Source organism: Lissotriton helveticus, chromosome 5_1 (assembly GCF_964261635.1).
Source record: "Lissotriton helveticus chromosome 5_1, aLisHel1.1, whole genome shotgun sequence".
Lineage (NCBI taxonomy): Eukaryota > Metazoa > Chordata > Amphibia > Caudata > Salamandridae > Lissotriton > Lissotriton helveticus.
The window spans coordinates 1,606,960,080-1,606,985,324 of NC_136065.1; positions in this window are offsets into that span (position 1 = coordinate 1,606,960,080).

Sequence of the window (25,245 nt, forward strand, 5' to 3'; positions counted from 1 at the left end):
TTTCTGGGGACACTTTATGCCCTCCCTCACCTAAATGGTTCAGCAAGGCAATGGTGTCAGTTACACAGTCTTTTCGACTCTTAGACGCCACCAAGAGGTCGTCTATGTACTGCACCAGAACTGATTTTCCAGGCAAGATTAGGGTCTCAAGACACTTTTTCAGAATATGATTAAAGATTGAGGGGCTTTCTGTATACCCCTGAGGGACGCGATTCCAGACATACACGTGACTGTCAAATTCAAATGAGAAAAGAAATTTGCTGTCTGGATGCAACGGAATTGAAAAGAATGCATGACATAAGTCAATGACGGTAAACCATCCAGCATTTCATGGAATTTGGTATAAGATCACTGCAGGGTTTGGCACGACAGGACAACAGGGAACCACAATTTTGTTAACCCTTCGCAGGTCCTGTACTACCCTGTACTTACCGCTAGGTTTCTTAATTCCAATTATGAGTGAATTGCATGGACTGCTCATCACTTCTTGTATGATTTTGGCTTCTAACAATCTTTTTATTTCAATGGCAACCCCTGCTTTCACCTCTGCACTCATTTTGTAATGTTTAATATTTGGGTACACTGCATTTTCGTTTATGGCTATTTTAATTGGGTCAACATTTTCCATTAATCCTACATCTTTTCCAGTAAAATCCCATACTTCTGGTTTTACTGTCTCTTGGAGCTCTTCTGGTAAGTCATTTAATGTCAGTCTTTTAATCTCTGAGTCGGGTCGTGCTAACATTAATTTGTAAATTCCATCTCCGTCTGGGGTTTGGATTTCAAAGCCATTTGGTGTGCAAAAGATAGTACAGTTCATTTTACACAGCAAATCCCTCCCTAGAAGGTTTACAGGACTGGAGTTGCAAAGGACAAATCTATGCATCTCTTTGAAATTTCCAATTTTAATCTCCATAGGCTTGGTAACTGGGGTACTAATTAGTTGATTAGAAATGCACACTACTTGGATCGCTTCTCCCGAGAAGGGTAGGTTTGGAACGTCTGCTGTTCTCACAGTAGAACGGGTGGCACCAGTGTCCAATAGAAAGGTGACATCATTTCCTTCAACCTTTCCTTCAATGTATGGCCCTGACTGGTCCACCGGCAAGGAGACGCTAAGCACGCACTCCTCGTCCTCCCCCCTCAGGCACCGTCAGTAGGTGTCATCACAGAGAAATGTGTCATTTAACAGAAATTGTGAAGTTGCTGCATTTTTACTCTCCCTCACTTCCCATTCTTCGGTGTCTTCACCCTGTTGTGCTTGCTCCTATAATTTTGTCTAGGTGCACGAGGCAACTGATTCTGCTTTACCTGTTGCTGGGTCTTCCGTGGTTTCTCATTCTGTGTCTGTGGATTTAAATCAGTTATTTGAACATTACCATTCTGTACATGTGGACACTCATCTCTCCAGTGACCTATCTGACCGCACCCGTGACAGGGAAATTTCTTTTTGGCCTCTTCTCTGCTCATTTTTATCCTGGGCTTTCCCTCACCCCCGGGGCCTTGTTTCTGATTACTGGTTCATTTATTTAGCTGTTGCTCCTGTTGTTCTGCCAACTTTACCTGTGCCCACATGACCTTTTCCTTTAACGCTTTTCGTTTGTCTGCCATCTCATCCTCACATTATTTGGCATACTTCAGGACCTCATCAATTGGTTTAGACTGCCAACAGATTTTATTGTCTTTGATCCATTGCGAAATCTCAGGCCTTAACCCTAGCACAAATCTATAAATGAAATGGGTCATGTCCTTCATTTCTATGTTATCCAGACCACTGTACGTTTTGAACATCTGTAACAGTAGTTCATAATAGGAATGCACAGTTTCATCTCTATTCTGGGTAGTTCTGTCTATTCGAGTCCAATCAGTTTCCTTTGCAGGCACTTTCCCCTTGAGATGTAACATTACCTGGTTGTATTTTTTCATAACTTCTGCAGAAGGAGCCCCCGTATTTGGGTCTCTTGGATATTCCTCACTAGGCCAATCAATAGCAATTTTACATTCTGTCCACAGATCTACAGGCACCACAATGTCAAAGAACCCATCTAAATCTTTCCAGAGACACTTCTGGACCTTCACAAACCTCTCAACCTGTCTGTACCAATCTACAGGTTTTTCTCGCAATTTTGGGAAGTCATTGGTAAAGGACACAATATCCTGTCTGGACCATGGAACATGTACATACTTTCCACCTGGTACTTCTCGCATAGGATACAATTTTTCTGCCTTGTCTGCTTCTTGCAACACATGTTCAGATGTAATTTGCTTTGACCTATTATCTTCCTTTTTCTTGGCCCACTTGGATTTCCATTTTTCTAAGTCTCCCCATTTTTGTAACAGGTTTAACAATTCTCTGATCTGTACTTTTTCCCTGACACATTCATATTTTCCAAATCTTTGTCTGAAAATTCTGCTCGGTAGGGCTTTTGCAAAACCTTTGATTTGCTAATATCTATTCCCATACTAGCTGCTGTGTCCATTAGTTTCTCATGGAACACTCTGGTATTTCGAGTTAGGCTTTTGCAAATGAATAACAACTCCTCTTCCGTTAGGGTATTCAGTCTATCCAGACCCACATTTCCAGCCATTAGTTCTTCTAACTCTATCCTCAGTTTGTAAATATCTAAGGGTTTTGGCTGAGGATTTTGTTTCTCTAATTCTCGACTCCATCTCTGAATTTCTTCAGGAGTCACTACCGTGACATTTTTAGTACCTGAAGTTGATTCCATTTGAATTTCTCTCGAGGTGAAACGAGTGTTCCTTTTCTGTGAACCCCCTGCCAGTTCCCTTACCGGTAAATACATCAAGGAAATCACAGATTCACATTCACTTGCCTGATCATCTACGATTAAGGGCTCTTTTCTCAGCTGCACTACAGCTGGGGTAATAATCGGAGTCTTTGGACTCCCCTGTTTATCCCCGTACAAAGGAACAACTGGTCCAATAGTTACTGGAATAGTCAGGGCTTCAGGACTTGTGTTTAATTGGGAGATTTTCTGAATTAATTCTGTTCTCTGTTTGGCTAGAGCCTCTCGCTCTCTCTCCTGCAGTACCCTTTCCATGGAGTTTTCATGCAATATTTGCGGAGTCAGGGTTGGAGTATAATTCGGGGCAGTCGGATGTGTCATACTCGTACCTTCACCAGAATTAGGTTTTAGGAAGGGGTTTCCTGTACTTAAGGGTCGTGACTCTTCCTCATAAGGAGGTCTCAGACAAGAGTCTCTCTCACCTAGGTATCTTGACTCTTCACTATAAGGGGGTCTTAGACAGGTGTCTCTGGCACTGAGGGGTCTTAAACCTTCATTATAAGGAGGTGAATTCGTCATTAATATTTCCTCCAAATAATCATCATCTGAATACCCACTAGTCATCAAATGTTTTGTTTTCTCTGTTCTTTTCTCTCCCAGGGGCGCTTCTAGGGCTATTACAGGGTACAATCCCTCTACTATCATATTCTGTCTCCATTCTTTCATTCTTTTCTCTCGGGTTTCTTTTTTCACTTTTGGATACCATTTGGTTAACCCTTTGTCCATTCTGGGTCTGTCTCGCTCAAAAGCCTCTATCTCCCATTCTTCTAAGGCCTCATATTGCGTTAATCTGGGTCTGGGATGCAAATCATTCATTCGGGTTCTCAAATTGAATAGAATCCTACTATTAAAGGTACCGTCTAACGGAAATGCCAAAACTCCATCATTTTTAGTATATTCCACCCAATTTTCCAACCACACACAAGAGTGGTACCCTTTATCAAACATTATGAATGATGCAGGAGTATTAGGAGGTGGAATGACAACTCCTTCTCTAGTTTTGATAGGCTTGTCTTTTTTGAAATAATTTTTCACCTTGTTTACTAAGGTCATTTTCCTCCTATTTCCGTACATAATATTGTATCTACGACCTTTCCACTTCTCTTTTCCAAACCCTAAATATTTTGGATCAGATCTAGTCTCTGGGTTAGACGTCTGCCCCATATACTTTACCGCAATTTACCTTTTTTTACAAAATCACTTCCAATACAAAAGCGTCTTTTATTTTCGTGCAACCAATCAAATGCGCAAATTCAAATTAATTCAGCCAATGGGTGCGCGGCGTTTCTCGCAAACGAGTTCTCACGCTCGTGTGCACACCCCTCCTTCACAATTCCGCCTCAGCCACACGCCCGCTGTCTCGACCAATACCAGCGCGACACAAAGTGACGTCAGCGCAGCTCGGCAACTGACTCCCTCCTTCACAAGGTAAGGAAAATTCAATTTCTACCTTTAAAGTGCAAGTGCTCAGTTTAATTAACAACGTAAATACATTCGCCACTGTACTCGAGTGTCTAGAAAGAAAAGATTTGTTTCACTGCAAGTAAATCCCTTCCGTTTACTTTTCAAATACTACGAGTAGAACCCTTCTGCCTACTCTTCACACAAGCATTAGTGAACCTGCTACTCCTTCGAATCATCCACAGTGGGATATATACTAAGCCAAAAGTTTCACCAGGGAACTCCGTTGCTACCAATCAAGCTTAGATGAACCTGCTACTCCTTCCGGGTGACCCTTACTAGGTTATATCACAATAGAAGTTTTGCCAGCGAACTCCTTGCTATCATTTATTCAAACATTCATTCAGAAAACCCTAATTAGTGCTTCCAGTTCTGCCTAACCTGCACCAATTTTCCTCGAGCCACTGACCTCACTACGGCGTGGATTCTCCTCACCACCCGTTATTCTATTCCCCGGGGATTCCAGACAAACATGTAACAATTTACTAACGAATATTTATTAGTACATTTATCAATATAACAGCAAGAAAAACAATTTGAAACATTTCATAATTTTCAAACAATGAAAACAACAATGTTGATCGATCAAATTAGCAGCAAAATATTCACAATTAGCAGCAAATAACCTATCTTGATTATCTTAACTAGTCCTACCTAACTTCAACTAGTCCCTAACCATTTCGTCTGCTACCAGAAAAATTACTGATAGAGCGCGCAGGTCACCCGACTCATAATTTTTCAATATACGTATTGGGCCCATATATTTCAATTTACCATATTCATTAATCGGGTAACCTTACACTCTACTACCAGTAACCCTGTTCCTTCCTATTTATTTCCAGTGTACCCGACTTACCAATCCGCTGTTACGGGTACCTATGATCACTATGGATCAGGGAGCTAAGTGTAAAAGAAAGGCAGACTCGAAATACAAAACACTATTTACTATATTTGCACTCATGTAATAACCAGAGACACAGGAAGTTTAAGAAACCTTTATCTAAAATTCATCATATTCAGACAGCATAAGATTTACAGTAAGCAAGCAATCAATAATCAAGATTATAAAGAGCACGTATCCATAAAGAAAGTAAATCAGACCAAACATTTAGGACTCTAAAGGAAGGTAAGAACAGGGAACATGCTAGCAAGAATTTCATAATTTAGACTAGACGTGGAGTGACTAAAGGACGGGGCAAAATAAGGTACATACTAGAAGGTCAAGGTTGAATTACTTCTGAAATATGGGTACGGAATGGAACTTTAGTTTGTATTACGATACCATATAACTATGGGGAAGGTAAACGTGGAACACGCTATAAGTCCAGAACAATCATTTCATTTAGCTAAAGGAAGGTAAAGAAAAGGGAACATCTATATTTCATGAACTGTATGCAGGAACGTGCTTAAAGGATAGGGAAACATTGGAACATGCTAGAATTATAACGATAATATATGACATTTTCATTTATCAATTCAGAAGGAAAGCATGGAAATCAATATGCAAGAGTATGTCTTTATTAAAGCAAAGAAAGAAAAAGGTGAAGGATGCAGAATAGGTTTCCCAGCACTATATTTACCTAGTATGGTGTGAAGACCAACCCTGGCCACGGGTCAGTTGAGGACAGGAGAAACCCCAAGGAAGGACAGTCGTCAGTAGGCCAGCAGGTGCAGAATGGACACCCCAGGACAGGACAGGAAGACCAGATTAGGATCAGGACAGGACCACCAAGGTAAGACCAGCACCCGCAGTTCGGAATCAATGCCTGCGCTCCACCCTCTCTGCAGCTAACAGTCAGAACCCCGATTGGGTTATCGAATTTCCAAGCAAAGTGCTCCGCCAGCACTTAAGGTTTCCCAAAACCCCCTGGGTCTATGGAAATTATGGACAGAGTGCTCAGCAGCTCTCTGTATCAGTCACCTATTGAGTGCGTTGGGTCAGTGACAGGTCAGCTATTCGGACAAGTCGGACAATTTCTCTAGCTAAACCTAGGCTAGTTATACTGTTTTCGGGTCCGTGTACCACCCCCAAATGTTGCAAGTGTAAGAATCCCCAATTTCGATTGGTCCCCAAGTAGGACAGGTCCACACACCAACCAGGATTAACTTCCACAAGTCCCAATTTGCATCTTTTGGGACCGCCTATTGAATTTGGGGTTCCCAGGATATGTGCTCTTCTCCTGACAATGGACAGTACAATTTAATATACAATTGTTACAAGTGCAGTACAGTTCAGCTTCGTCCTGCTGGGTCGCAGGTCAATTCTCATGAGCATCTTGACTGTGGCTGCCAGCTGGCTGAGTTCCACTGGTACAAGGTTTTCTTCCCTCTGCCAGGGTGACATGTGCAGTAGGGACTTCTAAGATGGGGTTTCAACATCTCCCAGGCCCAAAGGATTCGATACGTGAAAAGTAAGCGAAAACAATTTAGAACACAGAAATAAATGAATACACTGTATACCAGGAATCCCTATATGACTCACCTTACTTTAAACTAACTTATAGCATTATGATTAGTGCAAAACGAACAGCAGTGCAAAAGCTGCATGGCAAGCGTCGGCATGTGAAAACACAAAGCAGCCATCTTAAGTCGAGTGCGCAAGCGTGAAAAGTTCCCACCAGAACTGCAAGTGCGTCACGTCACGTGAGTGTGTCCAACGCATGTGCAGAAGAAAACCCAGCTAAGCAGCGGCCATTTTAGTGGCAAGCGTATTAACGTTAATAAACACATATGCAAGCTTCTCTGGGACACCCCAAATGTCAGAATAAATGGGAAATTAGTAAGACAAACAGGTTGGTTACATTGTATTAACGGTATTCGAGGTTCTTGAATACAAGCAAGACGCTTTACGGGCGAATTCTTGCTCCATCACCTGGAAACCTTGTAGGATATTGCTATTGTCTGGAACTCCTAATGTGCTCAGATTTTATCTGGAACAACGGGCCGACCAAATCTGATTTGGCCACCAAGGCAGTCTTCCTCCCATTTTTCCTTCAAAATAAGTCCAGCAAAAATTTTACCTTGCTTGGGATATCTGGTGTGACAGCCCAATACATGTACAGCTGATGATGTGTAGCTCCCCTAAAACTCAGTGTTTGAATACCAGGAAAATATATGTGCAGAGGCACCTTGTCCTTGTGATTGGGGTTATAGAGCTTTCTGGAGGCACACTATTTGTTTAGCTTTGTTAGGCCCACAGTGTGCTTTAAGTACTGCCCCTCAATTGTTAGAACTTCATCTTCATTTTGACTCAAATTGAAGTCCGGAAACATCATCTAGAATGAGTGTGAAATACAAAGGCAGTTCGTTGCTGCACCTGCATAAGGCTAAGAAAAGGCCTTGATCCAGAAAACACACAACAGATATGCCTTGAATGGAAAGAACCAGGTATTGAACTGCTACTGACTCCAATAACCAGACCAAGACCAATTGTCATGATTTGAAATCAGTATGAAGTTGCTCTTACTCCTCTAAACTGCAGTCAGTGCCAGTTACCAGGAGCCAAGGATTGAGGTCCTGATTTAGCAAACACCACAGTGGCTTCAGTGTTTGACCAGTTTACCTTTTCCTTTCAGCCGATGAATCAATTCCATTTTGAATAGTGAACTACTGGTTTTGAGGATGATCTCTGCAGCACCGCCTCAGGTTCTGTGAAGTTTGTCTCTTGAACGCTGAGCTGTACTGGAAATTATTACAAAGGGCAGACATATCATGAGGCGTATGATATTTAGTAACAATTTGTTAACTTGGATCTGGCTGATATGTCTGAGAGTAGTGTCCATACTTAACAGAAACAAAAAATGTAACAGTGATTGGCATCATGTGAAATAATCAGCAAATGCAGCACCAGGATAATATTAATGATAGTTTTGCTTCCTGTAACCATGCTACAATGTTTAAAAAAAAAAGATGGCAAATGTGTGCGGTCTTGATATTTTAAACCAAACGCAGGTTTGACCCAGCAAATCCAGACCCTATGTGTTAGTCCCCATCTCAGAGCGGAAAACTAGGGTTACCCGCAATTTCGAGGGGGAGATGCCATCTAGAATCATAAACATCCTGATATCCTCCATCTGTTTGCCAATCATCTTGTAATGAGGCCCGTAGTGGAATATACCTAAATCCCTTGTTCAGATTTCTGTTTTAAAACAAAAAGTACAACAGGAGATCCTGGCTTTTCAGATGGAGTTCAATGCTACCAAACTCCTGGAAACACAATTGGCATCACTCGGCACATGGTCATGTTCTATGTCAGTCATACTTTTTAACCTACCTTTTGACTGATTATGGATACAAATACTCTCACCCCCCGGCAGGAAGCTTAGGTGGAAACTCACAAGTTTGCTTTTGCACTAGGGAGAACACATCAGTGAGAGACAGAGATGCGTTTTCAACTCCAAAGCTCTTTTTTATACCAAGAATGGACCAAGCCTGAATTGCAAGAGAGGAACAAAAATAGTTGCAGTATATGACTACTTCTGCATGTGGGGTGATACCTAGGAGGATCCCTGGCATCTAATGCCTCCTCTCAAGTGTTGCAAGGAGGGAGCTCATCGACTGTGGGACACATCAACCAGCTTTTAATTTTCAAGCTTTTTTTGATGAACTTACTTATTGTTTTATGTCTAAAATTCAGAAAATATATTTCATCAGCAAGGACTCACAACATGACATAAATTATGAAGCTTACTCTTGTGCTCTCCCTGCTCCTTCTTGCATATGGGACAGCTTTATCCCCTCTAATTCTGAAGAATTGACTCTGTTACTGAACTCAGTTTTGCCAGAGTCCCAGTTCAATGAAAATCGAGAGTGCTAAAAATAGACAATCTTGAAATTGCAGTGACAGAACATTATGAACCAATCACATTGCTATCTCATCTGGCAAAAATGCAGAGCACATTGTAGCAAAACAATTTGCAGAGTACGTAGAAGATTATGATCATCTTGACTCTTCATAATGATGTTTCCGCATACCCCTAAGACTTGAAAAGTCTCTTGCTTTTGCACTGGATGAGATAAGTTCCTTCTGTGATTTTGTTGCTCTTGTGCTGCTTGAGTCGTCAGCGGCCTTTGATACACTGGACAACCTCATTTTGCAAAAGTGGCTTATAGGCATTGATATCTGGGGCGCAGTTCTTGCTTTGTTTTCATCTTTTCTTAATGATTGATAGTGACATGCATTTCCTCAGGGATCTTTACTCTCATCAATGGTTTTTAATGTTCATATTCATCCCATATCTCTGTAAATTGGTCTTTTTGATGTTTGGCTGTTCCAGATGATACACAATTTATCATCCACTTACGTTTATCTGCTCCTGAATCTGTGACTAACTTTACCATCTGTATTAAAATACTGGCAGAGAGGGAACTTCTAGCAAACATAGTGGCCAGCCCACCTGATTTAAATGTGGGAGGACCATAGGTTTAATCATGATGCAAACTATTCAGTCTTCACTGTTATTAAACCCCTGTGGATTAAGGGCCATCGGAGGCGAACCTCTAATTCCACCCAATTGGTTTAGATTGGTGACATTAGATGTCGGTTTTTACTGCCGATCACAACAAGGAAAAGCCTGGCGGTAAGGGGCACTGAAAACTGATGAATGCTCCCCTCATCAGGGGAGTCCGCTCCCTGGGCTAGGATAGCATTTTCATTTTTATTTTTAAAAGAAGTCCTGTTTCAGGATTTCTTTTTTTAAATAAGGAAAGAAACCAGGTTTGTTGATGGAGCCCTGCAACAAACTGCAGAATGCATTGACAGGAACTGCAGTGACAACAGCAGCTGCTCATGCTCTATAAATGACAACCAGCTTGGCAGTCATTTCTAAATTAGACAGCTGCCATTTCCATAAGGGCTATGGCGTAATTTACTCTGTCGCCCTTGCTTAGAAAGGGGCCATCCACCATGATCAAAATGAGTCCCTCTGGGCCCCATTCTCAAAGGTAAACTTACATTTCTGTGTAAGTTTACTACTTTTCGGTATTCACAAAGGTAAACTTAGACGGAAAAGTCCGACCTTGATAGCAGTAATTTACCTTTCTTAATACCAAAATGTAGTAAAGTTAGACTTTGTGTCTAAGTTTTCCTTTGTGAGAACTGAAAAGTAGTAAAGTTAGACTTTTGGTCTAAGTTTATCTTTGTGAATACTGAAAAGTAGTAAACTTACACAAAAGTGTAAATGTACCTTTGTGAATCGAGCCCAACATGTTTTCTGCATAAGATTTTGTATCAAACTGTAAAAATCTACTATGACTCAATGCTTTACTCTTGACAATCCAGTAAAAACTCTGCAATCTAAATAATGTTTTCTTGATTGGTAGGTTGTTTACTCAGTTGTCGAATGCTCCATCACTGCACATATAATCTTTGGGGCAGATTTATAAGCCCCTTGCATGACTTTTGCACCGCTATTGCGTCACTTTAGTGACACAGCTGTGGCGTAAATGTTGCAGCCCATTTACAACATGACATGCTCAAGGAGATGCGTCATGTTGTAAAGCCCTTCTTCAGATTATACCTGTATCAGGTATAATCTATGCAAGGTGGGCGATCCCTTCGCAAAAAGCCATGTAGAACTGACGCAGTGAAATCTACAATATTTCACAGCACCACTCTACTCCTTCACTGCGTCAAAAATCCCTACACTGGCTCAGACGAGGCTTAGGGAATGACGTACAGCTTTTTGAATGGGATTCAGCCATCTATTGTTGTGCATTGCTGGAGTTGTGTCACTTTCCTGAGCAACTCCAGCAATGCGTCACTTTTGCGGCAACAGATGCCTCAGAATTTCTGACGTATCTGTTAATCCTTACGCCAAGGAGCACTGTGTTGTAAATACAGTGCATCCAAGATGCTGAAGGGTGAAAATGTGCTCCATAAATTCTCAAATCAATGAAACACTGCATGGTGTACCAGTAGTCTACCACCTAATGGCTTGGTTGCCCCTTTCCCTGCATCTGGAATATGGTAAACGTACAGTCACACTTCAAAACAGGCTGCACAAGTTTGTTTAGCATTCTATCACCATTTACTTTAAGTGTTTTCTAAAGGATTACTTGTTTTTAGATTAAAATGATCACTTTGAAGATTATTCCACATTAGACATGGCCCAAAAGATTACAACGAGGTTGGGATAGCTCAGAAAATAAGTGTATATTTTGTTTTTACATTATAGCAGAAAGTTGCTTGAAGGAAAGGAAAACATTTGGATTCAGGTTGTGGATGGGTGTGTTCTAGGTACGGTCGAAATCTTTATGCTATACTCTTTTTTCTCTTTCTTCTAGGTCTGCAGGCAGGAATGTTGACCAGATGAGATCTCTTTCTCCAATGGACCTTGAGAAAACTATATTGGAAGTATTAATAAGAGAGTCAGAGGCTTTTGGTAATCATTCCCTCTCCTATGATGTCTTCTGGTACCCAAGCTTAAGGTTAGCTATGCTCTTTTCATGAGGCAGTTCCTATACAGGTCCTGTCTGGCATCTCCCCTCAATTTTAGTGAGTTTTCTCAACTCATCTGTACTTCTCTTTGGACTGAAAGTTCAATTGGGCACCCCAAAGAGGAAAAGGGAAAGCAAATATGCTAACACAAATACTAAAAAAAAACTCCCCTTTCTTCCCTCTCCCTCTCCCTCTCCCTGCACCTTCTCCCACTTTCTTCAGTTTTTGAAAAAGGATGGCCTAGGGCTAGGGCTAACTGGTGGGAGCCCGATCCCTCCTTGGGAGGACTGGGTGCTTGGGGCTGAGGCCCCACCCAGCCTACCTCCTCACTCCAGTAGAGTTCTGTGAACTTGCAGCCCCAGGGCATCTTTGTACGGCTCTTGATTCCCATTCTCTGTATGTGTCCTGCTATTGCCTCGGCCTTCCTTGGCCATCTCCTCTCCTGATCCTCTCCCTTTGGCTGCAGAACCCTGCTTTTTCAAATAACACTGGAGTGTCAGGGTAGAACACAGGAGTCCGAACAGTGTAGTTTACCTCATAAAGTGTTTATTCAAAGGAAATAAAGTATAAATGTAAAGGACCAACAGCGAACACCAAGCCCAGAAGTTCTGATCTTTCTCCTAGCAACTATAGAAGGAATGTGGAGCATAAGAGACATTCTATAACTGCAAGTAAAGAAATACAAACACAACACAACAGTAATATGAGTAACATTAAACAGTCAATGTAAGCACAATACTACATCACCTTTCCCCTTATAAAAACAAATTATGATAAAACAAAATCATGAAAATGGGAAGGTAGTCCAGAAATCCTTTTGGAAACAGAAGATTCTGACACACAGAATCAGTGGAGTGAGAAGAGGGTGTCGTCTGGGAAGTAGACACAGGAGCAGTAGGTCTAACATGCTCAACAGATAAAAAATGTGAATTTTTGGCATCCAGAGAAGAAGAAATTTCAATATCAACCAAAACATGCAAATCAGTAGACATATCTTTAGAACGTGAACTGGAAACCTTGGATTCAAACGAAATGGAGTCATCCACAAAAGGAGAACCATCAAAATTGGATGCGTGTGATCTGAAATAAATATCCTTCTGAATGTTGGAGATAGGAACAAGCATGTTTTTATTCCACCAACCTCTCCCATGTAAACGGATAGAACCTTTGCTGATGCGCTCAACTTTGCAGGGAGATGAATATGTAGATTCTCCCTTAGAAACTCTAACAGGTTTCTTGATAAGAACCCAAGACCCAACCAAGAACTTTCTCTCAGAAACATGCTTAAAAGAGTCGAAATATGCTTTTTGTTGTCATTATTTACATAAAACATTTTTATTTAATGATAAGGCATTGTAGGAATTAGACACGTTTTGAGAATCAAGGCATGCAGGTAAAATTTTGGATCTGCATTTTCTGCCTCTAAACAACTCAAAAGGTGAAAACCCACTTGTTGAGTGAGGAGTGAAGTGATAGGCGTTGATTTTTTCATTGAGAAAGGTATCAACATCAGCTCCTGAAGCAAGGGCAGATAGTATACCTTCCTTTATGAAGCGATTGGCTCTTTCGACAAATCCATTAGGAGATGGACTGTAAAGAGCAAACTGTAGGTGTTCAATATCAGATTCCAAAACAAAACTCTTCATGAGGGGAGAAGTAAAGTGTGTGCCGTTGTCAGTAACTAATTCTTTAGGGGTACCTTCAAGAAAAAAGACATGTCGTAAAAATGTAAGACAGAATAAGAAATAAATCCATTTTGAAAAATAATTAATGAGAAACCTTTTACAAGATGGAAGAATATTGAATGGCCCAGCAAAATCCAGTGCCACTTTAATCCAGGCACCATCAGGTAAAGAAACAGGATGTAGACGTTCTTTAGCTGCTTTCCAATGCTTATTAGATATTACACATTGAGGACATAAGTCAATAAATGAAGAAACTTGGGTATTCATAGCGGACCACCAGTAGAGCTCTCTTAAGATCTTACACGAAACAGTTGTCCATGATGAGCCAATTCAATAATACCTGTTCTGAGATGAAGAGGTGGAATAAATTTCCCATTTTTGGTATAAACTTGATTCTCAATTGAAATTTATGTTGAGATTTGAGCAAAAGGTTTTAAGTCATTATGAAGATTGCGTAAAGGAGGCCAACCAGACTTGATGTATTCCATGACTTTCTTGAGAACTTCATCCTGTGAAAGAGTGTCTAACCAGTCTTTTTCAGAAATTACATTTTTGCAATGAGAAACAGCATCCAAAACAGCAACAACACATTCATGATCATCATTAAGATGGCAGTCAGAAGATAAAGGAATGCAACATAGACAATCTGCATGATCATTTTTACCACCCTGAATGTAGTTAATATAAAATGGTATTCCTGTAACTTGGAGAGCAAACGCACTAATCTAGAGGAAGCCTTGCCAAAACCCTTCGACTGAAGTAAAAAGACAAGGGGTTTGTGATCGGTCAAAATTACAAAAGAACAGCCCCATAGGTAAGGTTTAAACTTCTGAACAGCCCAAACACAAGCTAGAGCTTCCCTTTCAATTGTGCTGTAGTGTGATTCTGATTGAGAAAGAGCTCTAGAGGCAAAGGCTATGGTGAGTTCTTTGCCTTTAACTTTCTGACCAAAAACTGCACCAATACCCTTCATGCTGGCATCAACATAAATGAGACAGTCATAACCTGGAACAAAAGGACTGAGCGCAGGGGCAGTGGAGACTAAGGGCTAGATGTAGGTCGGTCGGTAACGGCCGAAAATCGGTATTTTCGTCCGTTACCGACCGGTAAATCTGATTTGGTATGTAGGGCCCAGTATTTTACAGAATCGGTAAATTTACCAATCGGTAAATTTACCGATTCTGTAAAATACCGAATCGGTATTCATACCTATTCGGTATTTTCGATATGTAGGTGGGACTCTTCTGAGTCCCACAACCCTTACCGATTCGGTATTTTACCATCAAATATATTTGATGGTAAAATACCGATTCAGGTGTGCATGCACATGTGTGCATGCACACCTGTGCCATATGACAGGCAGACCTGCCCTTAGGGCAGGTATGCCTGCCACATGGCCCCCGAATCTTTTTTGGGGGTGCTAGAGGGTGTCAAAGTGACACCCCCTGCACCCTTGTCAATATCTGTATTTACCGATTCGGTAAATACCGACCGGTAATGCCCCATTCATTCCTATGGGCTTCAAAGCCCATAGGAATGAATGGGGTATTACCGGTCGGTATTTACGGAATCGGTAAATACAGATATTTACCGATTCGGTAAAAGGAACATCTGGATGTTCCTACATCTCCACCCCTTAGATTTACCGATTTTTAATTACCGAATCGGTATGATTCGGTAATTAAAAATCGGGAAATCTATTTTACCTACATCGGGCCCCTAAATGCTTGAGTTCAGTGAAAGCATGGTCAATCTCTTCGTTCCAAAGAATCCCTTTTTTGAGAAGTTGCCTTAGGGGTTGAACAGCAGTGGAAAAGGAGGGGACAAAACAAGCATAAAACTCACAGAGATCAAGAAAAGCTCTCAAAGAATCTCTATCTGTCGGGACAGGCGCTTTGAGAATGGCTTCAATGTTGCTGAACTTAGATTTAATAACACTGGGTGTAATAGAATGACCAAGATAGTCTAAATTTTGTACCAAAAACTTGCACCTTTCAGATTGAATGGTGATCCCTCTGGAAGAGAGAATATTTAAAACTTTATGGAGAACTAAGAAATACTGTTCTTTAGTTTCTGTAAAAACAAGAATGTCCTCTTGAAAAGCTTTGACATTTTTTATATCTTTGAATAAATAGCCCATGGCTTTCTGAAAAACACTCGCTGCTGAAGCGAGACCAAAATAAAGTCTTAGATATTTGAAAGCACCAAAAGGTGTTATGAAAGTGGTAAGCTCTTGTGAAACAGGAGTGAGGGGAATTTGGTGGTATGCAGAATGTAGATAGATCGTGGAAAAGTACTTGGCCCCACCAAGATTAGCCAACATCTCTTGAATATGTGGAAGCGGATGGCAGTCAACAAGAATATTGCAATTAAGGGATCCCAAGTCCAATCATGGACAAAGGGAACCATTTTTTTTTTTAGCTAAAACGATGGTTGAAACCCATTCTGAGGAGTTAGTAGGAGTGATGATACCCTTCTCAGTGAATTTGTCAAGTAGCATTTTCAATTCTGAACAAACAGTAACAGGAACAGGTCTGACTTTATGTATTACAGATGTACCATTTTGTTAAAGTTTAATTTCATGTTCAAACCCTTGAAAGGTACCAATACCATCCTTAAAAACATTGGGAAATTTGTGCATAAGGTCCGAAACAATGTTATCAGAAACATCAGAAAGAGCCAAAATGAGTATCTCTCCCATAACAATAGGATTTTTAAGACCAGGTTTGAGATATATACCGAACTTGTCTAAATCCATCCATCCAACAAGGTCTTTACCATTAATGGCGACATAAATCTTGGTATGTACAGACCTCCCCAGAATGCTTAAATCATCAAAGAAAAAACCCAAAAGATCAATCTCTTTGTCACCAAAAGCTTTGGGACAAATATCATGGGGAATCAGTTGAACAGAAGAAAACCACAAATCAAGAAACGTTTTATCAGCTAAGCCAGTTATGGGAGAACCTGAATCTGCAATAACATTTAAATATTTGTTACCGATGTAAGTTTGGCCACAAGGACCTTCAAATTTGCTTAAGGTTTGACCGTCATCAACAGTGAGTAAACGATTTGACATCCTGTGAGCAGAATCATTAACGCTGCTATCAATATTTTGTAAAGGAATTTAAGGTTGTAAAACATCTTTAAATTTGAACTCAAGTGCATGAATGGTAGATCTGCAAATTTGATCTTGTGATCTACACATGGTGTGAAAATGTCCTAATGTCCTAATTTCTTACAAATAATACATTTCTTACCAATTGCAGGATATTTAGGATTGTTGCTAATATGTGTTTTAGAATCACACTGATAACAGAAAGATTTTTTTTTTTAAATCTTTGGTATCTTTAGAAAATGTGACTGCCGCAATGGTGGAATCATCGTTAACCATGGATACAGTAGGCTGAACTTGACGAGAAGGAAGAGCTTGAAAGGATAAAAAAGAAAGCTCAATGCTTTTGGCAATGTCTATAACCTCAGGGATTATGGCAGGTAAGCAGGCGTTCCTGCAGTGTTTTTGAATAACAGTTAAAAAAAATGTGATCCCTGATGTAAGTTTCAACAGAATTTTCAAATTTGCAAGTGGAAGCTAAGACACGTAAATCAGCAATAAATTCTTCCACAGATTCATCACTGGTTTGTTCACGCATAACAAAGCTATGTGTTTCTAATAATACACTTGGTTCAACAGAAAAATATTTTTAAGCCTCTTCCTAGTTTCAATGTAAACATTCCATACAGAATCCCCAAATGGATGCGGAAAAATAGGAAGGTTGTCAAAAATATTCTGACCTGCAAAATCTAAGCCGTTAAATAGTAAACCAACTGTTCGAGCAGGCGAGTATTCAAGAGCATCAATCGCAACCAAATAACCTTCAATAACCTTTCCAGGCTTCGGTAAAAAAGGAGGAAGATCTAAAACATTGTTAGAAGAAGCCATATCGAAAAGCGAAACAGGAAGAAGAATTAAAAAGAAGATACAAAAGAATAAGTGAAATAGTGTAAGTAGGGAAGAAAGTAAAAATACGTGAAGTAAATTAAAAATATAAAGCAAAGAGAGTGGTTGGAGTAAGAATGCCTACAATGCAGACCGAAGTCCCATAACCAAGTAAAAAATGCAAAATATGAAAATATAATAAATGTGGAATGTAGAATTATCCTGGCTGGAGCAAGACTGTCGAAACACAGACCGAAACTGCTGCAGCAGAATGTAGAAGGTAGGACAAGCTTGTGAAAACGGTAGGTAATTACACACAAGTGCGGGATCCCACATAGACTGAGTTGGCAGAGTAGAATAAAGTATGGCCTTAGCAGAAGAAATTAATGCTCAGGTTGTCCACTAGATGTCAGGGTAGGACAAGGAAAGATGTCCAGCAATCTAACTGTTGGAAAGTGGGTTATTGTTAGGGGCAAATGTAGGTCTGCCACTGGCAATAAAGCCACTAACACATGGTAGGACTCATCATAGGTCTTGGAAATGTATTCCTATGCTCAACCCTTGGTAGCTTGGCTGCGAGCGGGCAGGCTTAATTTCAAAACAGTTTAGTAAAGCATTAAAAAAACAATTCAGTGAATAATTAGGACACAACCATAATAAAAACCCACCACCAATTTATTAAAATAGGAACTAATGTTATCTTTAAAAATACACCAAAATGACAATAATCCAATGTAGGGAACCAGAGATATGAATTATTTAAAGATTTATTATAATGTAGCTCTTAGAAGATTATAGCACCATATTGTGATACCTGCTCACGATGGACCAGGCCAAAGTTAAAGTTTCAAATACAAATGTTACATAAATCAATATCACAGTTTAAGATACAAGTTAATGGAGGGAAAGAAAGATGGCTGATTGACTCTGCTCCAGAGGACGCCTCTCGTAGCTCTCCCCATGGTGCTCGATACTTCCAGCAATCGCCACCTCACTTTCCACTGAATTACATCCCTGAAAGCTACTACACTCATGGCGAGGGGTGCACAGTCTAGGAAATAAGCCCTTCACCTTTAACAAGGTAATAAGCAACAAGCAACGATACTTGTCACTTGGAGGCTTGATGTGCCGGATTGGGTCATCACAGAGCCACATTTTTGCAAGTCGAGCAGCATGGTGGTTTTTGCTGCAACTGCCACTGCTCTCTGATCCCTGGAACCTTACTCCAGCTCCCGGCAGAGTACGGACTCTGGCTGCAGCATCTACCAAAAGAATGGCACCACAGCGTATTGCAGCCTCGAAGGGACAGGGCCATGCGGAGGTGCTTCCTGATTCAGGATGCGGGACTGCTGCCCCAGGGAGGAGGCGTTCTGAGGCCGATGTCGGAGGGGCTGTAGACCCAGCGGCCTCTTCGGACGTGGCTTATGTATTGATTGCGGCTGTTCAGGAGGGCTGGGGGAGATGGAAGGCTCTCTGGCTTGTCCTGCTATAGGATTGTCATATTTGGACCCATACCAGCAAGCGAGTAGCAGGGCAAATGGTTCTGTTGTAAGGGCTATGGCAAATATGGTTAATATTGTGGGAAAAGATATCACTCTAGGAAAAGCGTCCTGCTGTGATTTTGAAGCTGGCCCTCCTGGCTCCTCAGATTCATCTGTATCATGTGCCAATGCACCTGTCACACTTACACAAATACTGATGCAGTTGCAAATGCAACCCTATATGAACAGTCTTTGTTCTGGTGATGGTAATTTCCAAAGTGATGCTACACTTGAACCAGGGTCCCACTCTAGCCCAGGTGCAGCTGACTCCCGGACTGATACTGCCTTAGGCACTGACCACTCTGGCTCCATCCATTATACTGAAGACACACAGACTTGTCTCCAGGCAGATCCCATAGTTCAGCAATCTGAACTAACTGACCTGACCAGTGAGGCAACGGAGCCCAGCACCTCGAATATCTGTACACCATCGGGAGAAAGGCGACAAGGCGAACGGTCCTAGAACCATCGGAGCAACCAAGGGAGGTAAGGGCCGTGGTGGAGTGAAACCTCAAGTTACCGCTGCACTGGGACAACTCAAGAATTCTGCCTGAAGTAGTAAAACTGCCAGTCCTTGCATCAGTCCCCTGCGCAAATGGGTGGCCCCAAAGGGGAATATTAAAGCTATTATTTCACGACTTTCTAATTCTGGCAATATGTAGGCCGCAGCAGCTGAAGTTGAAGATCCACCACTACTATCTCACTCCTGCTCTAAACCTGCCACTCCACTAACTCAACTGGACATTTCTTATGGGAATTCAGGCAGAGTTAATAGAGGATCTTCTAGTTCTGTATCTTCATCTCCTGCCCCAGACTCTAGCTCTTTATCTCCATCCTTGGTACCAGCGAAACTGTCTGACTCCGCGGAGGGACTGCATTCGGCCGCTTATGAGAGCAGAGGCCCAAGAAGACTACTGGCACGCCTAAACAGACAGAAGGGAGATTAAACAAGCACTGATGTACGTCACCACCAAGGTTGCCCTGCTATCCGGTGAAGTCATTGACTTACAAGAACGCGTTGCAGCAGCGGAAGAGGCTAACACTTCCACTGTGAGAATGACTAAAACTCAAGAGTCTTAGCTAGCGTTTCTGCAGGTGAAAGTTGAGGACCTTGAAACCGCCAACGTCGTCAAATTCTGATGATTTTCGGCATACCAGAAGGTACATTGGTAGCCTCTTCAGGCAAGCATTGCCAGACTTGGCAGACTGGGATATGGATACACAGGTACAGCGGGTACATCGACTGCCTTTGGCTCTTTGTCAGGGGAATCAAGCCAAGTAATCTTTCTCACTGTCTATATTGGTGTACTTGGGCAATTTCTTGCTACGTCAAGCAATCTATGTGAAAGCTAGCCCCTCTACTCCAGTCAAGTTGCACGCTCTGATTTGTGCAAATCTACAAAGGACAAACGCTTGAAGTTGTTTCAATTAGTGAATCCTTTTAAGGCAGTCGCTCACAAGTCTTCTTGCAGGAGCCAGCCCGCTTCAAGGCTACTAAAGATGGACATTTGCATTTCTTCTATACTGAACAAGATGCCAAACAAGTACTGGCAAATTGGCAGTCTGATACCAGTAACTGATCTTATAATTGAAGGAGGCATGCGTAGGAGACTTGCAGCCTGATTCATGTAGGTAAATTGCACTCGCAAAGGGCCAGATTCTGAGAATCTGGCCCTTTGCGAGTGCGATTTTTGCATTTGGTATTCATGATACCAAATGCAAAAATCGCTATGTAAGAATTCGCATATTTGCGTGGAATGGCATTTAAGGAATCTCTAATAGAGATTCCTCAAATGCTATTCATGACACAAAACAAAATAGCGATTTTGGACTTTTGGGGCCGCTATTTACCGACAGGTCAGACCTGTCGGTAAATAGCAAAAACTCAGAAAAATGCTTTTAAAAGCATTTTTCAAAGTTGCATGTAGCACACACACATGTCCTTTGGACATGTGTGTGCGCAACACCTGTCCAAAAGTGCATTTTAGGGGTGCTACAGGGCGTCCTTTGGACACCCCTGGCACCCTTAAAATCGCTATCTTAGTTGCGAGTAGCAAATTGCTACTCGCAAATCCCCATTCATTCCTATGGGCCTCTTGGCCCATAGGAATGAATGGGGAGTATTTGCGATGGGGAGTATTTGCGAGTAGCAAATTGCTACTCGCAAATAATTTGCCCTGTTCCCATCATGCACTGGGACAGGAACAGACTAATTTGCATACAGCCAGGTTCTGAAACTGGGATGATGCAGTGACCTAAAAAACGGTGTTGGATCTAGCCCTGATCTCTTGACTGGGTGAGAGTTTTCTGCTTAATTCAGAGACTCTGTCCATCACCACCCCTTGTTGTTAATTATTTTGTCCACCCTAAGCGTGGAAGGGTATGCTCAGACATGAGTCCCTTGCTCACTGCACCATCAGGATTCAAGCAAGCCGGGCCGAAGAGGCTGAAATGCCAGAAACCGGTCCCCGGTAGCTTGTTTCCTTTCCAGTGTAAGAATTGGCTTTGTAGTTTGGTTTGCCCTGTTCCCATCATGCACTGGGACAGGAACAGACTAATTTGCATACAGCCAGGTTCTGAAACTGGGATGATGCAGTGACCTAAAAAACGGTGTTGGATCTAGCCCTGATCTCTTGACTGGGTGAGAGTTTTCTGCTTAATTCAGAGACTCTGTCCATCACCACCCCTTGTTGTTAATTATTTTGTCCACCCTAAGCGTGGAAGGGTATGCTCAGACATGAGTCCCTTGCTCACTGCACCATCAGGATTCAAGCAAGCCGGGCCGAAGAGGCTGAAATGCCAGAAACCGGTCCCCGGTAGCTTGTTTCCTTTCCAGTGTAAGAATTGGCTTTGTAGTTTGGTTTGCCCTGTTCCCATCATGCACTGGGACAGGAACAGACTAATTTGCATACAGCCAGGTTCTGAAACTGGGATGATGCAGTGACCTAAAAAACGGTGTTGGATCTAGCCCTGATCTCTTGACTGGGTGAGAGTTTTCTGCTTAATTCAGAGACTCTGTCCATCACCACCCCTTGTTGTTAATTATTTTGTCCACCCTAAGCGTGGAAGGGTATGCTCAGACATGAGTCCCTTGCTCACTGCACCATCAGGATTCAAGCAAGCCGGGCCGAAGAGGCTGAAATGCCAGAAACCGGTCCCCGGTAGCTTGTTTCCTTTCCAGTGTAAGAATTGGCTTTGTAGTTTGGTTTGCCCTGTTCCCATCATGCACTGGGACAGGAACAGACTAATTTGCATACAGCCAGGTTCTGAAACTGGGATGATGCAGTGACCTAAAAAACGGTGTTGGATCTAGCCCTGATCTCTTGACTGGGTGAGAGTTTTCTGCTTAATTCAGAGACTCTGTCCATCACCACCCCTTGTTGTTAATTACTCGCAAATAAAGAACATGTAGGAATCGCTATTTAAGTAGCAATTCCTACATGAATGCCGTTTTGCGTGTCCTCAATAGCGAATCGCTATGATTCGCTATTAGGGACACGCAAAACGGCATGTACATGAATCAGGCTGTTGGTGATGTATACTTCTCACTGTTCCTTTCTTCTTTTTTGCATCATTTTTTATACATATTGGTGGGGAAGGTGGTGGGGGTGAGGGTTTTTCAAGGTCTGGGAGGGCAAATGGCGATCGCTCAAGGCTGTCAGCCAACGACAGCAGGGGAAAGGGATGATTACATTCTGTAGGCACAGGGGGGTCAGCAATGGTAGGTGGTAGGTTGGCAATGGGAGATAGGGCTCCTTGTCAATCTGGTGGAGCGACCAGGGAGGGTCTGGTGAAGAAGGGGGTTAATCAGCCATCCTTTAGTTAGAAACTCATTGGTAGAGCAAAAGGAAAAGGATGATGGAAAAGGGTGGAGACGATTGAATCTAGCTTATGGAGTCTATTTAATGTCTGACTTCAAATACATGTGTTGGAATGTCACAGAACCAGGCCAGAAAGCGTCAATTAGTTGCAGCGGAACTCCGTGTGTTTAAACCACATATTTTGTGTCTTACTGAAATTCACCTTGCATACAAGGATTGATCTCAGCTAAAACAACTTGTCTTCGATACTCTTGATTGCACTTCACAGTCGATCTCTATTCGAGGGGTCGCCATATTGAAATCTAGCAACCTTAAGGTGACAGTTTTACGCACATTACGTGATTCTAAGGGGAGAAGGACAATAACCCAGCTATTGATTTTAGGGCGTAAGACCACAATTTGTGTGTGGTATACAGCCCTAATGCAGACTGTCCCGATGTTTTCTACTATTTAAGCTCAGAACTACTGGAGTGCGCAGGGGATTTGATAGTTATGGGGGATTTCAACTGCATTATTGATAATAAGTTTGATACCACTAATACCAAAACTCGGGCTAGAATGGTGAGGACTAGGGCAGTCATTCTTGAACTTCTCCACATACAACAACTGGATGATGCCTGGAGGAGACCATGTCCAACACTCCCAGGTTATACATACTATTCAGCCCCACATAAACAGTACTCGCGAATCAACATGATCGTTACTAATAGAACTCTGTTGGAAAAGGCACTTATAGAGGTTTGTCCCAAAATTACATCTGACCATGATCCAGTGATGTTAACTTTGCAGACTCAGCTGGGGGATAGAGAACCTCTGTGGGCTTTTTCATTTCCTAGACATCTGCTTAGCAACTTAGATTTTCGAGCATTTATTCAAAGAACACTCTGGGAATAATTAGAAAATAATAGGGGCACTGCTTCTACTTCAACAATGTTGGATTGTATGAAGGCTTATGTTAGAGGGGCCATTCTCCTGTATATCCTAACACAGAACCTGCATGTTACTCAGGAGCAGAGCAGGACATATGCTCTATTTATATTTGGAACGACAACATGCAAGAGCTATTGCAGTAAGGTACACAGCAGAACAGTTAAAATGCCATCAGCTTTTAGAAGTAAGAGCTAAGATTAACAGAGGGCTAAAGTTGCCACCAACTACCACAAGTATAAAACTATGCAATATGAGTAAGGTAAGAGGGATGGTCTCTTGCTAGGTACTCAGATCACCAATCAGAGGGCCAGATCCAACATTAAATTAATAAAAGGTGCAGAGGGTTTGTCCTATACTCAACCACTGCATATAGTCGGACAGTTTACACTATTCTATGCTAATTTATATAATGAGTCAGCTTCTTTTTATAAACATACAGCTCTAAATTATATACTGGAGAGTGCATTACCGACCCTCGACCCTTGTTTGCAGAAGGACATAGAGCTGGGTGAGGTTGAGGACGCGATCAGTGCTTTACCCTCAGGCAAGGCCGTCAGTGAAGTCACTATTCTGCTTGAGTTTTACCAAATCTTTAAGGACATTTTGGCACCTGTCTTCACTCTGTTACTCATTAACTCATTAACAGGGCTGATGCCCTTGCATCTTGGAGTATTACTAACACTGTTGTTTTTCCTAAGAAGGGGAAACCAGTAGAGGACAGGGACTCTTAGCATCCTATATCACTGATTAACGCCAATGCTAAAATGTTTTCTAAAATCGTCGCCTTTGGCAACTTCTATGCATCACTTAGTCTTGGAGCAACAGCACGGCTTTGTCCCAGGTAGAGAGACAGCAGCTCACATTAACACAGCCATCGCCGCCTTCAACATTTCCGGTCTGTTAGATCAACATTTAGGGACGGTGATGCTCGACCCCGAAAAGGCATTTGATCGAGTTGCCTGGGAAGCACCATGGCTTCCTATGTCATCAATTTGCCTCGGTCTTAGGTGTAATTCTGCGGTCCAGAAATTGTATAACAACCAAGTTGCAGCAGTTAAGCTGAACAGTCTCTCCTCAGCCCACTTTGCAGTTCAAAGTGGTACGCAGCAGGGCTGTCCGCTATCCCCATTACTGTTTGCCCTTTCTATTGAGCTTATTATAAGGCATTTGTTGAAAAATGTTAGGAGTTCTCCACAATGTCTCAGTGGACTCAAATTAAAATTAACTGGATATGCAGATGACATCGCCATTTTTTAATCTAATCCTGTCGATGCTATAGTTAAAATTACACGAGAGGCGGAGCACTTCGTCTCCTTCTCCGGCTATAAATTAAACTGGACTAAGACTCAGACAATTGTAAATTTCCACCTGAAATGGTGCCGTTATCATTAGGGGTTATAAGAACATCTACTTATTTGGGAGTTTGTCTTAGTAGATAAGTGGACAACGTGGTTTCCTTGAATTATGAGCCACTGCTTAAAACAGTCATGGCCTTACTTTGTAGTTGGCATCGACTCCCTCTCTGTTTATACGGAAGATGCAATATAGTGAAAAATAATATTCTCTCTCAATTTCTATATCTATATCACACAATCCTTCTAAGGGTTCTGTTAGATCTGGGG